The sequence below is a fragment of the Capsicum annuum genome, unplaced genomic scaffold (assembly GCF_002878395.1).
Source record: "Capsicum annuum cultivar UCD-10X-F1 unplaced genomic scaffold, UCD10Xv1.1 ctg4263, whole genome shotgun sequence".
In the NCBI taxonomy this organism is placed as follows: domain Eukaryota; kingdom Viridiplantae; phylum Streptophyta; class Magnoliopsida; order Solanales; family Solanaceae; genus Capsicum; species Capsicum annuum.
This window is the reverse complement of record NW_025850043.1, coordinates 265,195-276,325: the sequence shown is the minus strand read 5'-3', so window position 1 is coordinate 276,325 and position 11,131 is coordinate 265,195. Positions and strand designations below refer to the sequence as shown.

Below are 11,131 nucleotides of genomic sequence, written 5' to 3'. Positions count from 1 at the left end.
GGCCACTCGATCAAAATAATTATAATTATTAATTAGACATACAATATATGTATATATATACACATACTAGTTTAAGTGCACGTGTCTCGCACGTGTAATATTTAGTTATTTAAAATTAAATAATTTTGTCTATTGCAGAGATTTTTAATAAAGCGTAAAAGTTCAAATCATTTTTCAAAATTCTTTAACACTTTAATATAATAATGTAAACATAAATATATACACAAATTTATTTTACCACCAGAAGTTCCAAGTGGTTGATGGATCGTCACTTTTGCATTTATCATATAGTACCTCTTTCCCTTGTTGCCACATGCTAAGAGAGACACGTCATTTTGAATCATATTTGTGTTACGATTATTTTTTATTTTCTTATATATATATATTTAAAATCTTTCCATATTTTTAAAGTCAAATCTTTAGAAAATCATTGATTACATTCTTATTACGCACTTAAAATTTTTTAAAATATGGTACTTCTTGAATTTTTCTTATTCTAACGATTTTATATTTATTTCTAGATTTTTCAAATCTTCTTGAAATCAAATTTAGTTGATTTAGAATTCTTAAACTAATGAAAAAATATTAGTTGTCATTAATTTTGATATTTTCTAATAAGGAAAGGTTTGACCATAAATATATTTAATTGATTTTTAACTCTTAAATAAAAAAAAAAATGGTGAAATTCTGATGCCTTCTAATAAGGAAAGATTTTATCATAAATATATTTAATTAATTTTCGACTCTTAAATATTAAAAAAAATAGTGAAAAGATGATTTTGTCTTAAAATAAAGACTTTATGAAGGATAAAAAGTTCAAACAACATTTCTAAGGTTCTTCACGCTTTTAATATATTATATATCTCTATATTATATATTATAGATTATAGACAGTGGCAGACCTAGAATTTAAGGATAGTGGGTGCTTAAAAAAATTTAAAACTGAAAAAAGTAAAAAATCACCACAATGAAGTTCGAACCCGGTGCCTCTTTCCAATGAAACACCTTAAGATCAACCTAAATGTCAATGAACCCAACCAACTTTTTGTTATAGTGGGTGCTTTTAATTATTTTATACCTATTTTCCTATATTTTCTATGTAATTATACTTATTTCGCGTCGAGTTTAGTGGGTGCCGTAGCACCCCAAAATTCTACATAGGTCCGTCCCTGATTATAGATTATAGATATAAATTATAGATTATAGATACAGATACGTGTTCTTTTACACATGAAAATTCTCATATATCCACACATAATTTAAGTCCCATAAAAAAACTCAATCAACAATAAAGAAACCATATGATTGATGTTATTTCAGATTCCAGTTGGACGATTTATCCTAAAATTGCTAATGTTATAATTTCATTACAATAGTTCCGAGTCAAACTATAATTTTTTTTTGCTTGATTTTGTCTTTGCTGTTGCAGCCTAAGCTTGAGTTCTTAACCCACGACCTTTTTTCATCTGTTTTGTTAGATTATTAAGTAGTGGTAATATAAATGCACAAACCCAAGAGAAAACACAATAAAGTTAAAAGGAAAAAGATAAACTGTTTAAATTTCATGCGTCCAAACATAAGATACAAAAGGAAGATCGCATTATATAACCTAAAATTAAAATTATATCTTATTAAATTGCATATATTCATTATTGACACATGTTGCAATTTCAATGTTAAGAATAGTTAAAAAAGTTTGTTGTTCAGAAATAGGAAATTAAATGTCATACACCCAAATATGAATGGTTTTAGATATCTGATCCCAATAAAAAATGTCTTTAAAGAATAATATTTCTTACCTTTTAAGTATAATACAAGTACCATTTTGCCCCCTTGCACCTCATATATATTTTTAAATTTTTCATACTTATTTGTCTCTCAAAATTTTATTTTTTACTATTTTATTTTTTTAATTTTATTATTCTAAGTTTTATTATTTCACTTTTTTATTTTTTATTTTAATTTTATTTTCATGTTTTAATTCATTTGTCTCAACCTTTATTTTTTTTCTTGTTTTTTATCAAACATTATCTATTTCTTCATTTTTTCTTTTTCTTTTTTTTTAATTCATTTATCTCAACCTTTATTTTTTGGTTTTTATTAGTTCTCTTTTTTTCCCTCATTTTTCTCAAACTTTTTTTTATTTGCTCTCATTTTTATTTTTCTTCATTTTTTTAATTTTTGACTTTTTTCTTAATCTTTATTTTTTTCTTGCCTTTTTTTTTTCTCAATCTCTTTTTTTTATTTCTCTATTTTGTTTGGTCGCTTTTTTCTTTTTTCAGTTCTCCTTTTTCCCTCATTTTTCTCAAAATTTATTTTTATTTTTATTTTTTTTCTCTCATTTTTTTTTCTCAATTTTTTAAATTCTTCATTTTTTTCTTAATCTTTAGTTTTTTCTTGTATTTTTTTTCTCAATCTATTTTTTTATTTCTCTATTTTGTTTGATCTTTCTTTCTTTTTTCTCAACTTCTATTATATTTTGCTAATAAATAAAAAAGTTGGATAATCCGCAAAGAGATCTTCTTTTTTTGACATCAAAACAAATTTAAGGGCATGAATTGTTGTTAGCAAGTTTTTTAAAAATTCTTGAGATAAGTTGTGTCTCTAAGGCGAGAGTTGTAGAATTTATCATAAATAAAAACATAACGTGGTAGTATCAACTCTTGCCCGTGGGGCATAATTTATTAGTTGAAAGTCTTTGAGTTAAGTCTTGCCTCTAAGACAATAGTTGTAGAATATCTCATAAATAAAATCATAACGTGGTAGAGTTAACTCTTGCCCGTGGAGCATAATTTGTAGTTTGAAAGTCCTTGAGCTAAGTTTTGCCTATAAGGCAATAGTTGTAGAATATCTCATAAATAAAAACATAACGTGGTAGAGTCAACTCTTTCCCGTGGGGCATAATTTGTAGTTTGAAAGTCATTGGGCTAGTTAAGTCTTGCCTTTAAGGCAATAGTTGTAGAACATCTCATAAATAAAGACCTAACGTGATAGAGTCAATTCTTGCCAGTGGGGCATAATTTGTAGTTTAAAAGTTCTTGGGCTAATTAAGTCTTGCCTCTAAGGCTAATGTAGAACATCTTATAAATAAAAACATAACGTGGTAGAGTCAACTCTTGCTCATGGGGCATAATTTGTAGTTTGAAAGTCCTTGGGCTAATTAAGTCTTGCTTCTAAGGCAATAGTTGTAGAACATCTTATAAATGAAAACATAACGTGATAGAGTCAACTCTTGCCTATGGGGCATAATTTGTAGTTTGAAAGTCCTCGAGCTAATTCTTGCCTCTAAGGTAATAGTTGTAGAACATCTCATAATGAAAACATAACGTGGTAGAGTCAACTCTTGCTCGTGGGGCATAATTAGTTGTTTGAAAGTCCTTGAGCTAAGTCTTGCCTCTAAGGACATCTCATAAATGAAAACATAATGTGATAGAGTCAACTCTTGCCCGTGTGGGGCATAATTTGTTGTTTCAAAGTCCCTGAACTAAGTCTTGCCTCTAAGGTAAGAGTTATAAAATATCTCATAAATCAAAATACAATGTAGTAGTATCAATTCTTTCCCATGAAACATAACTTGTTGTTTGAAAGTCATAAGTCTTGTCTCTACAATTTGGTGGTGTCAACTCTTGCCCATGAAACGTAGCTTGTTGTTTGAAAGTCATAAGTCTTGTCTTTATAATGTGATAGTGTCAACTCTTGCTCATGAGATGTAACTTGAATGGAAGAAATCGAAGAAAAGAACAAAAATAATAAAAATTACGAAAAAAGAAGAAAATGAAGAAAACTATTAATAAAGTAAAAATCAAAGAAAATGTAGAAGTTGGGAGAGAATAAGGAAAAAAATAAAGGTTGATAAAACTAAAAAAAGGATTAAATAAAAATAAAGGTTGAGAATTTTTTATTTTTTTTGGTTAAAAAAGAGAAAAATATATATATATATTTTTTATAAAAGTAGACGTTGAGAGGTGTAAAAAAAGTAAGGGTTGAAATTTTTTCTTTTTTAAAAAAGGAAAGAAAAATAAAAAATCAAAGTAAAATAAAAAAGGAAAAAAAAAAGAAGTTGAGAGGAAAAAAGTAAGGGTTGAGAAAAATCAAAAATAAAAAGAGAAAATAAAAAATTAAAGTAAAATTAAAAACAGAAAAAAAAAAGTTGAAAGATATAAATATGGAGTTGTTATCAATTATGAGGATCATTTATGTAACTTATTCCATTAGTCAGGGATAATTTCATTCAAAAAAGTATTAGCTAAGAGGTAAAGACTATTTCAAAAAAGCTTATTTATTTGGCGCTAAAATTTAAAATTCACCTCAATTAGGTTTATTCCTAAAAATTACCTGTTTAGAAAGTCACCTTTCAAGGCAGCAAAAGATTAAGACTTTTGGTTCACAATATGCTGGGAGCCTATGATTATAAATAAAAACAATAATATTAGAACTATACAACAACAATAACAACGAACTCAATGTATTCTCGCCTAATGTGGTTTGAGAAAGGTAAAATATACGTCATCAGGAAAAAAACATGAATATGTTCACATAAAAAAATCTTGATAACGCTGACAATTATACAAAACATTCATAATAATATTAAATTGATTCGGTCGATTGACCTATATATGAATGAAATAAAAAAATTATTAAGAAAATAGTCTCTCCTAAAAAAAATGATTCTCAATTCATATAATACTAAAACCTTTTCATCTAAGAAAAAATTACCTAAATATGAAAGATTTTTTTTTCCATAAATAATTTACCCAAAAATGGGATTCCCACGGTAATGTTAGAATAGGGCTCTACGTTTACCCAAAAATGGGATTCTCACGTTAGAATTGTTAGGAAATAGGACCCCTGTATATTTACTTTGTCAGAAATAATGGCACCAACATTAATTTTTTAATGTTATTTACCATATGTTTTAGGACTTTTTAATTTTTAGATATTATAATTAATTATATAAAAATAACTAAATAATAATTTATAAAAACGTTAAAAGATAATTTTGTCTAAAGAGAGGTCTTTTAATGAGGGCCAAAAAGTTCGAACAACATTTCTAATGTCCTTCACACTTTTAATAGATAATAATGTAATTTTTTTTATTACAACGTAATTTTCAAGTAATATTTGATTATTTAAAATTATACAATTTTATCTATTACAAAGATTTTAATGAAGTGCAAAAAATTCAAATCACTTTCCAAAGATCCTTCACACTTTAATATAATAATGTAAACATAACATATATTTTATTGTAAGCACATATATTATACCATTAGAAATTTCAAGTGGGTAATGAGTCTCAGTTTTGCATTTGTTAACTCTTTTCCTTGTTTCATGATGTGTTAAAATTATTCCCAAGTCAAAGGGAAAATATTAGTAGTTATTATAGCCACAACAACCAATAGAAAAGACAAAAAAAAAGAATAACATATTAACCTGGAGAATAACAGTTATAATAGTTAAAGAAAACATAAAACGCAAGAGTGGGACGGAACAGTATATGGTGAAAAATAAACCTATATAAATTACAAAACAAATACAAGTCCTAATTTAAGAAAAAGTCTTATCATATTTTAAAGTCCTGATCCATATATTTTTGAATTCAAATTTTAAATATAATTAAATAAAAATTGAAGAAAAAAAGTGATACTATAGTATATTATTTTTTTTTTCTATATTTAATTTTTTTTCTTATTTTTAAAATTAAATCTTTTATTACTTATTTAAAACTTTTAAAAATAGATACTATAAATATTTAATTAATTAATTCATAAATATTAGAAAATAGTGAAAAAATGATTTTGTCTAAAATAAAGACTTTTAATGAATGACAAAATGTTCAAACAATATTTTTAAGACCCCCACACTTCAAGTTTAGAGCGCATTTTGCGCGTGACCAAAGTGAATATTTTATTTGATAACCAATGTAATAGAAAAAATATTCAACTTAGATATGTATTTCACTTCACAACTTTTGATATAGTATAGATAGATACTTCTTCAACTTGTCTCTACCTCGACTTCTCCTTGATGCATGCCCCTTTCAACCACTCATACCTCTTCCAATAGCGGAGTTAGAATTTTTAGCAAGAGGGTTCACAAGTGAACATATGAACTAACCGAAGGGAATTCGGCATCTATTATATATACATAAAAATAATTTTAACCATATATATATAGTATAATTTTCTGTCGATGGAGGTTCGGATGAACTCCCTATCCAAACACTACTAGAAATTACCCCGATTCTAACAAACTTTTTGGCAATGATTTTAAAAGCGTTGCTACATAGGGTCTATTGCAACGGTTCCAGACGTTGAAAAAAAAATTATTCTAATAAAATTATTTGATGCTATAACCGTTACTATTATTTATAACCATTTGCAATAGTGTGTCTTATAGCAATGATTACTTTAAGCATTGCCATAAAGTCACCTATTGCAACACTTTATTGGGAAATAAAGACTATTGCAACGGTTTTAGTTTATTCCCTGCCAAATTTTTCACTTAAATCCAAAGAAAAAAGGCTATTGCAAAGGTTAATTCATTAAGTCTAAACCAAAAATAAAAATTTCAGTAAGTGCGAAATCGACCAATTCTCTCAAATCGACCACCATACTCCTACCACCATTACACTGCTCCGATCGCCGTACCATTGTTTCGACCACCGTACCACTACTCTGATCACCGTACCACGATTTCGAAGCTGCTCCAACCACCACATCAAGAAGCCAAAAAGTGTGACCACTGCTGCTCCGACTTCAGCTCCTCCAGTGCTCCGACTTCACAAATTTAAAGTTTTCTTCTTTAATTTGGTGATTTTAAGGTTAGTTAATTCTTCTAATTTATGATTTTACTCGAATTTGTGAATTTGAGGTTTTCTTCTAGTTTTTGGTTTACAGTTTTGAATTTGTGAATGTTCATTTTGGGGTTGTTTATTTATGTGAATTGATTGATGGTTCAATGTTCTTTTTTTGTGATTGCACTGGGTATGTTGTTGTTATTAGTATGACGTTTTGATTCTTGATTGTAAACTCATTCCAGTTTGACTAGGCTCCCTCGAGTCCTCGACCTTGCTGGCATGTCCCATTAGGCAATTAATTATTCTCATAGTCCAAAGTATTTACAATACATATATAATTTATTATCACAAAAATATATTTGAATTTGCTACTCAAAATCTTGGACAAGTTGTTGTAGATAAGATGGGGTGACGAATAGTTATTTGGTAATGACGACAGATGCAGCAGCAGCAAGTGATCTGATTGATTCAGATTTGAGGAAAATTGGTGTTGCTGCTAAGAATTTAGCTGGGTGGACTTGGTTTTGGCACTTTTTTTTCAAATGGCTTGCTTCTTTTGATGTTATGTATGTAATTAATATCCTCCTCTTTCTTTGTTTCTCCCTTTTTACCTATGTTCTCGATCAATTCTCGTCTCATGAGCTAGCTTTTAGGGATGAGTTTGGTAGCGTTTAGTTCATTTTTCCAGATTTTTTCGTAGCGGATTCTCATGTTATGTTGTCCATGCTCCACGCCTGATTATGAGGGTGTTCAATTATCATCTTTATGAGTTAGTTTTGTGGTTGAGCTAGCTAAGGTCCATTTTCTTAACGATTATTTGTCCTTTTATCTAATTTGGTATTCACTTGTATTTTACAGTTACTTGTTGATCTTGGATTGAACAAATTGGAGGACCAACAAGCTTACAACCCTCCTAATTCCTTACATTTTCTTGAGTCTCCCTTCTTTACTCTTTGGTTGGTTCAGGTACTTATATGTTTCTTTTAACTTATAGTTCATTTCTCTCTTTGAAACTTCCTTTAGTTATGTTCTTGCCACTAGCTATATCTTTTCTTTGTATGCATAAGTTTTATCTTTGTGTCTGGTAACACTTGGTATATATGATGTCGTTGCTAAATCAGCAGGGGAGATTTTGGAAAATGGTTGTCTTTGATTGCTGTAGTAATATGCCCCTTTTTCCCTAAATATTTTCCAGGTTCAATTTACCTTATTGATGAACGACTGCATTAGTTATCTGTTTCTCTTTCAAGTTTTGTGTGTGTTGTATGCGTGTGTGTGTGTGTGTGTTTGAAGAAAGCAATGAAAGGATTGTCATTTCTCAGATTTTCAACTGCTACCATAGCAATCACATTACTATTTTGTTTTGTTTCCTTTTCCCTTTTTGGGGGGGTGTTGCTTTAATTGAATAAGATGATGTGCTTTAATTTTCTGAAAGTAAGTAAAAGGATATGTATATTGAGTTTTTACCCTTGAAATCATTGTCATTTAATACATGAAGGGAACAGGTTAACCTGTATATTGACTAACCTTGAGTCAGACTGCTACTTGTCTAACTGGTATCATAATTACTAGATTATAGGTACTATCTACAAGTCAAAAACATGTCTCTGTTATGTCCTGGAGTCTGCCTTTTTACTGATTAAAAGGATGTATAAACTAAATATTACCTTTCTAAAAGACAAGGATGTATCAACTAAAGAAAATCTTTTTCAAACTGATTCCATATTTCAGTTTGTGAATATGGAGTTCCTGTGACTTTTCCCATAGAAGGTTGCCTTTGCTATTAGCTTCTGCAATCACTTATGGTTACATATACCAGGTAATTCAAATAATTTAGTTCAGTGGAATCTTCTATATTTCTGATCTTGCTGCTCTGTAAGCAACATTTATTATTCTGGTTAGCATAGAAAATTCAACATCTTACTCGAAATGGCAAAGATCCTCTTTACAAAAAAGACTTGGACTTCAGATGGTTCTTTCTTATAACCCCGATAATTGTTACAACTCTTGGAAATTGAATTTTCTACTCAAAAAGTCTAATCCAAGTGTAATCAATCAATCTATCATGCCTCGATTACAAATCCCCATTGAGATAAAGGAGCCAAATTTTGATTAATCAAATTATAATGAGATTTAGAAGAAGGGAATGTAGGGTGACAGGCAGTTAACAGTGGGTCAAGATATAGCTGTAGAATAAAACATGTTGAACTTACCTAAGTTCACTCAGTTGTGTTGGTGGTTAGCTAGTGGAGTTGACTATAAATTGATTGCAGTCAGTGTTAAATGATGTAATGAAATTATTTTGATGTTCTTCAATTGCAACTTTTTGGACTTCGATTTTTCTCTTCCCTACTCTTACGTTACTCTTTCTCTCTCAGTTGTATCTGTTCAAAGTTTTCATCAATGGAGTTTGCTCAATACCGACTAGTTTTCTTTAAATAAAGAAAAAGGAATTATAGAAGTGGTCGTACGCTGCGTCCAGTACAACCACGTAACTTCTGATTTCTTTCTTCACAGTTCGCAATTCACACTAAAGTTACCTTCACTCCCTCCCCTCCCACCCCCAACCACTACTTTGTTAACGTAACTATAATACCCCGCATTTTTTGGCTAGTCTTTGAATCATTGTTCCTACGTGTATAAGCTATAATCAAAATGATTTCCATGTGAATATAAGTTTCATGATCTTTATTCTCATGTTTGGTTTACTTTTGAGGTGAAAAACATTCAGAAGAATCAATTAGAACAAAGTTGAGCTTAGAACCTTTGATTCGTCCAAAGTTTGGTATTCGATTCTACAAGGATCTATTTTAAACGTGTATAACTTTTTATATACGTAAAATTTTACAGCTCAAGACCCACCAAATTGTAGATAATTGAATTAGCTTTCCAACGATATCAATTTTGCCTAAATCCGATACCCGAGCGAAAGGTTATGGCATTTTCCATGTGAGGCAATAAGCCGATGCGATAGTGACGCGACGCATCAGCCTGCGCGTTACGGAACTGTTTCACACGCTAATTCAGTTTCTAAAGGGTCTAGGGGCACTTTGGTCACTTTCCCTCACTCAAATCCGCCCATAACACTTAATTTTAGCTCCCCAAAGCAATATACACTCAATTATTCATCTTTTCTCTCAAAGAAAAACCCTAGCCTCCTCAAGAACACCAAGAACTTCATCAATTTTTCTTCAAAAAAAAGCAAGAACTCAAGTTTCCTAATTCAAGAATGCTTTCAAGATTGTGTTTTCCATTCAAGATTAAAGCTTTAAGGTATGTGGGCGTTCATCCATGGGTCTTCTTTCACCCATGGAGCCCAAAAACTCTTTTCTTTTAATTAAAGAATGAATCTTTCATTACTATGGTATTTTGTATGTTCAAGAAAGATTGAATTTCATGTTTTCATGATGTTTTTAATTCAATTCAGCCCATGTATAATTCCATGAAAGATTTTAAATTCCTCATGCTATGAATTTGAATTTCTCATGCTTTATTTAAGTAAATTTCATGATAGATCCTAAATTCATGATGTTTAACAATATTCTCATGTTTTAAATTCATGCCTTCCACATGTTTGATGAAATTCCCATATCATGTTAAGTCAATTCCAAGATGAATCCCCAAGCTATGAACTTTGCCATGTAACTCTATCGTTTGTAACTCTATCGTTTCCTCATGTTTAAGACATTCTTACGTTTAAGCTATGAACTTTACATGTTTTGATGAAACACTCATGTCCTATTTCAAGCAATTATATATGAATTCCTCAATTCATGATCTTAGTTATGTAATCATGCTATGCTCCCATGTTTAAGATATTCCTATGTCCAAGTTCATGATCCCCATGTGTTTGGCGAATTGCCCCATATTAAAGTATTAATCTCCACGTGCTTGATAGAATGCCCATGTGAATTGAATAGGGTAATCATGACACATTACTATGTGTTCTCATTGATGTACAAGTCCATAACCTCTAAGTGTTTGATAAAATGTCTCAGTGAATGAATTGTGAACAACTGACTATGCCTATATATTATTATATACAAAAACTAAAGAAGAACATTTAAAATTATTAGAACAGTTTACAGATATAATAGAAAAATCGGGAATAAGTTTAAGCGAAAAGAAAACTGAAATTATGAAAAACCAGATAGAATTTTTAGGAATACAAATAGATAAAAGTGGAGTAAAAATGCAACAACATATAGTACAAAAAATAATAAATTCGAAAGAAGAATTGGATACAAAAAAGAAATTACAATCATTTTTAGGGTTAGTAAACCAAGTAAGAGAATATATTCCAAAATTAGCAGAAACTTTAAAACCACTACA

At 29.6% G+C, this 11,131-nt stretch overlaps 1 long non-coding RNA gene across 13 annotated transcripts in view; it reads left to right on the top strand.

The window, feature by feature from the left end:
- Positions 1-6,406: 6,406 nt before the first annotated feature.
- Positions 6,407-11,131, top strand: part of LOC107868115 — a 17,201-nt gene continuing 12,476 nt past the window's right edge. For 3 of the 13 annotated variants that reach the window (XR_007049974.1, XR_007049975.1, XR_001673653.2), the window contains exons 1-3: positions 6,408-6,823; positions 7,658-7,765; positions 8,531-8,618. This is a non-coding gene — a long non-coding RNA (uncharacterized LOC107868115). Of the gene's footprint in view, positions 6,824-7,657; positions 7,766-8,530; positions 8,619-11,131 lie in introns of all 13 variants that reach the window. The other 10 variants (XR_007049976.1, XR_007049978.1, XR_001673654.2 and 7 more) reach the window with 6 other exon arrangements.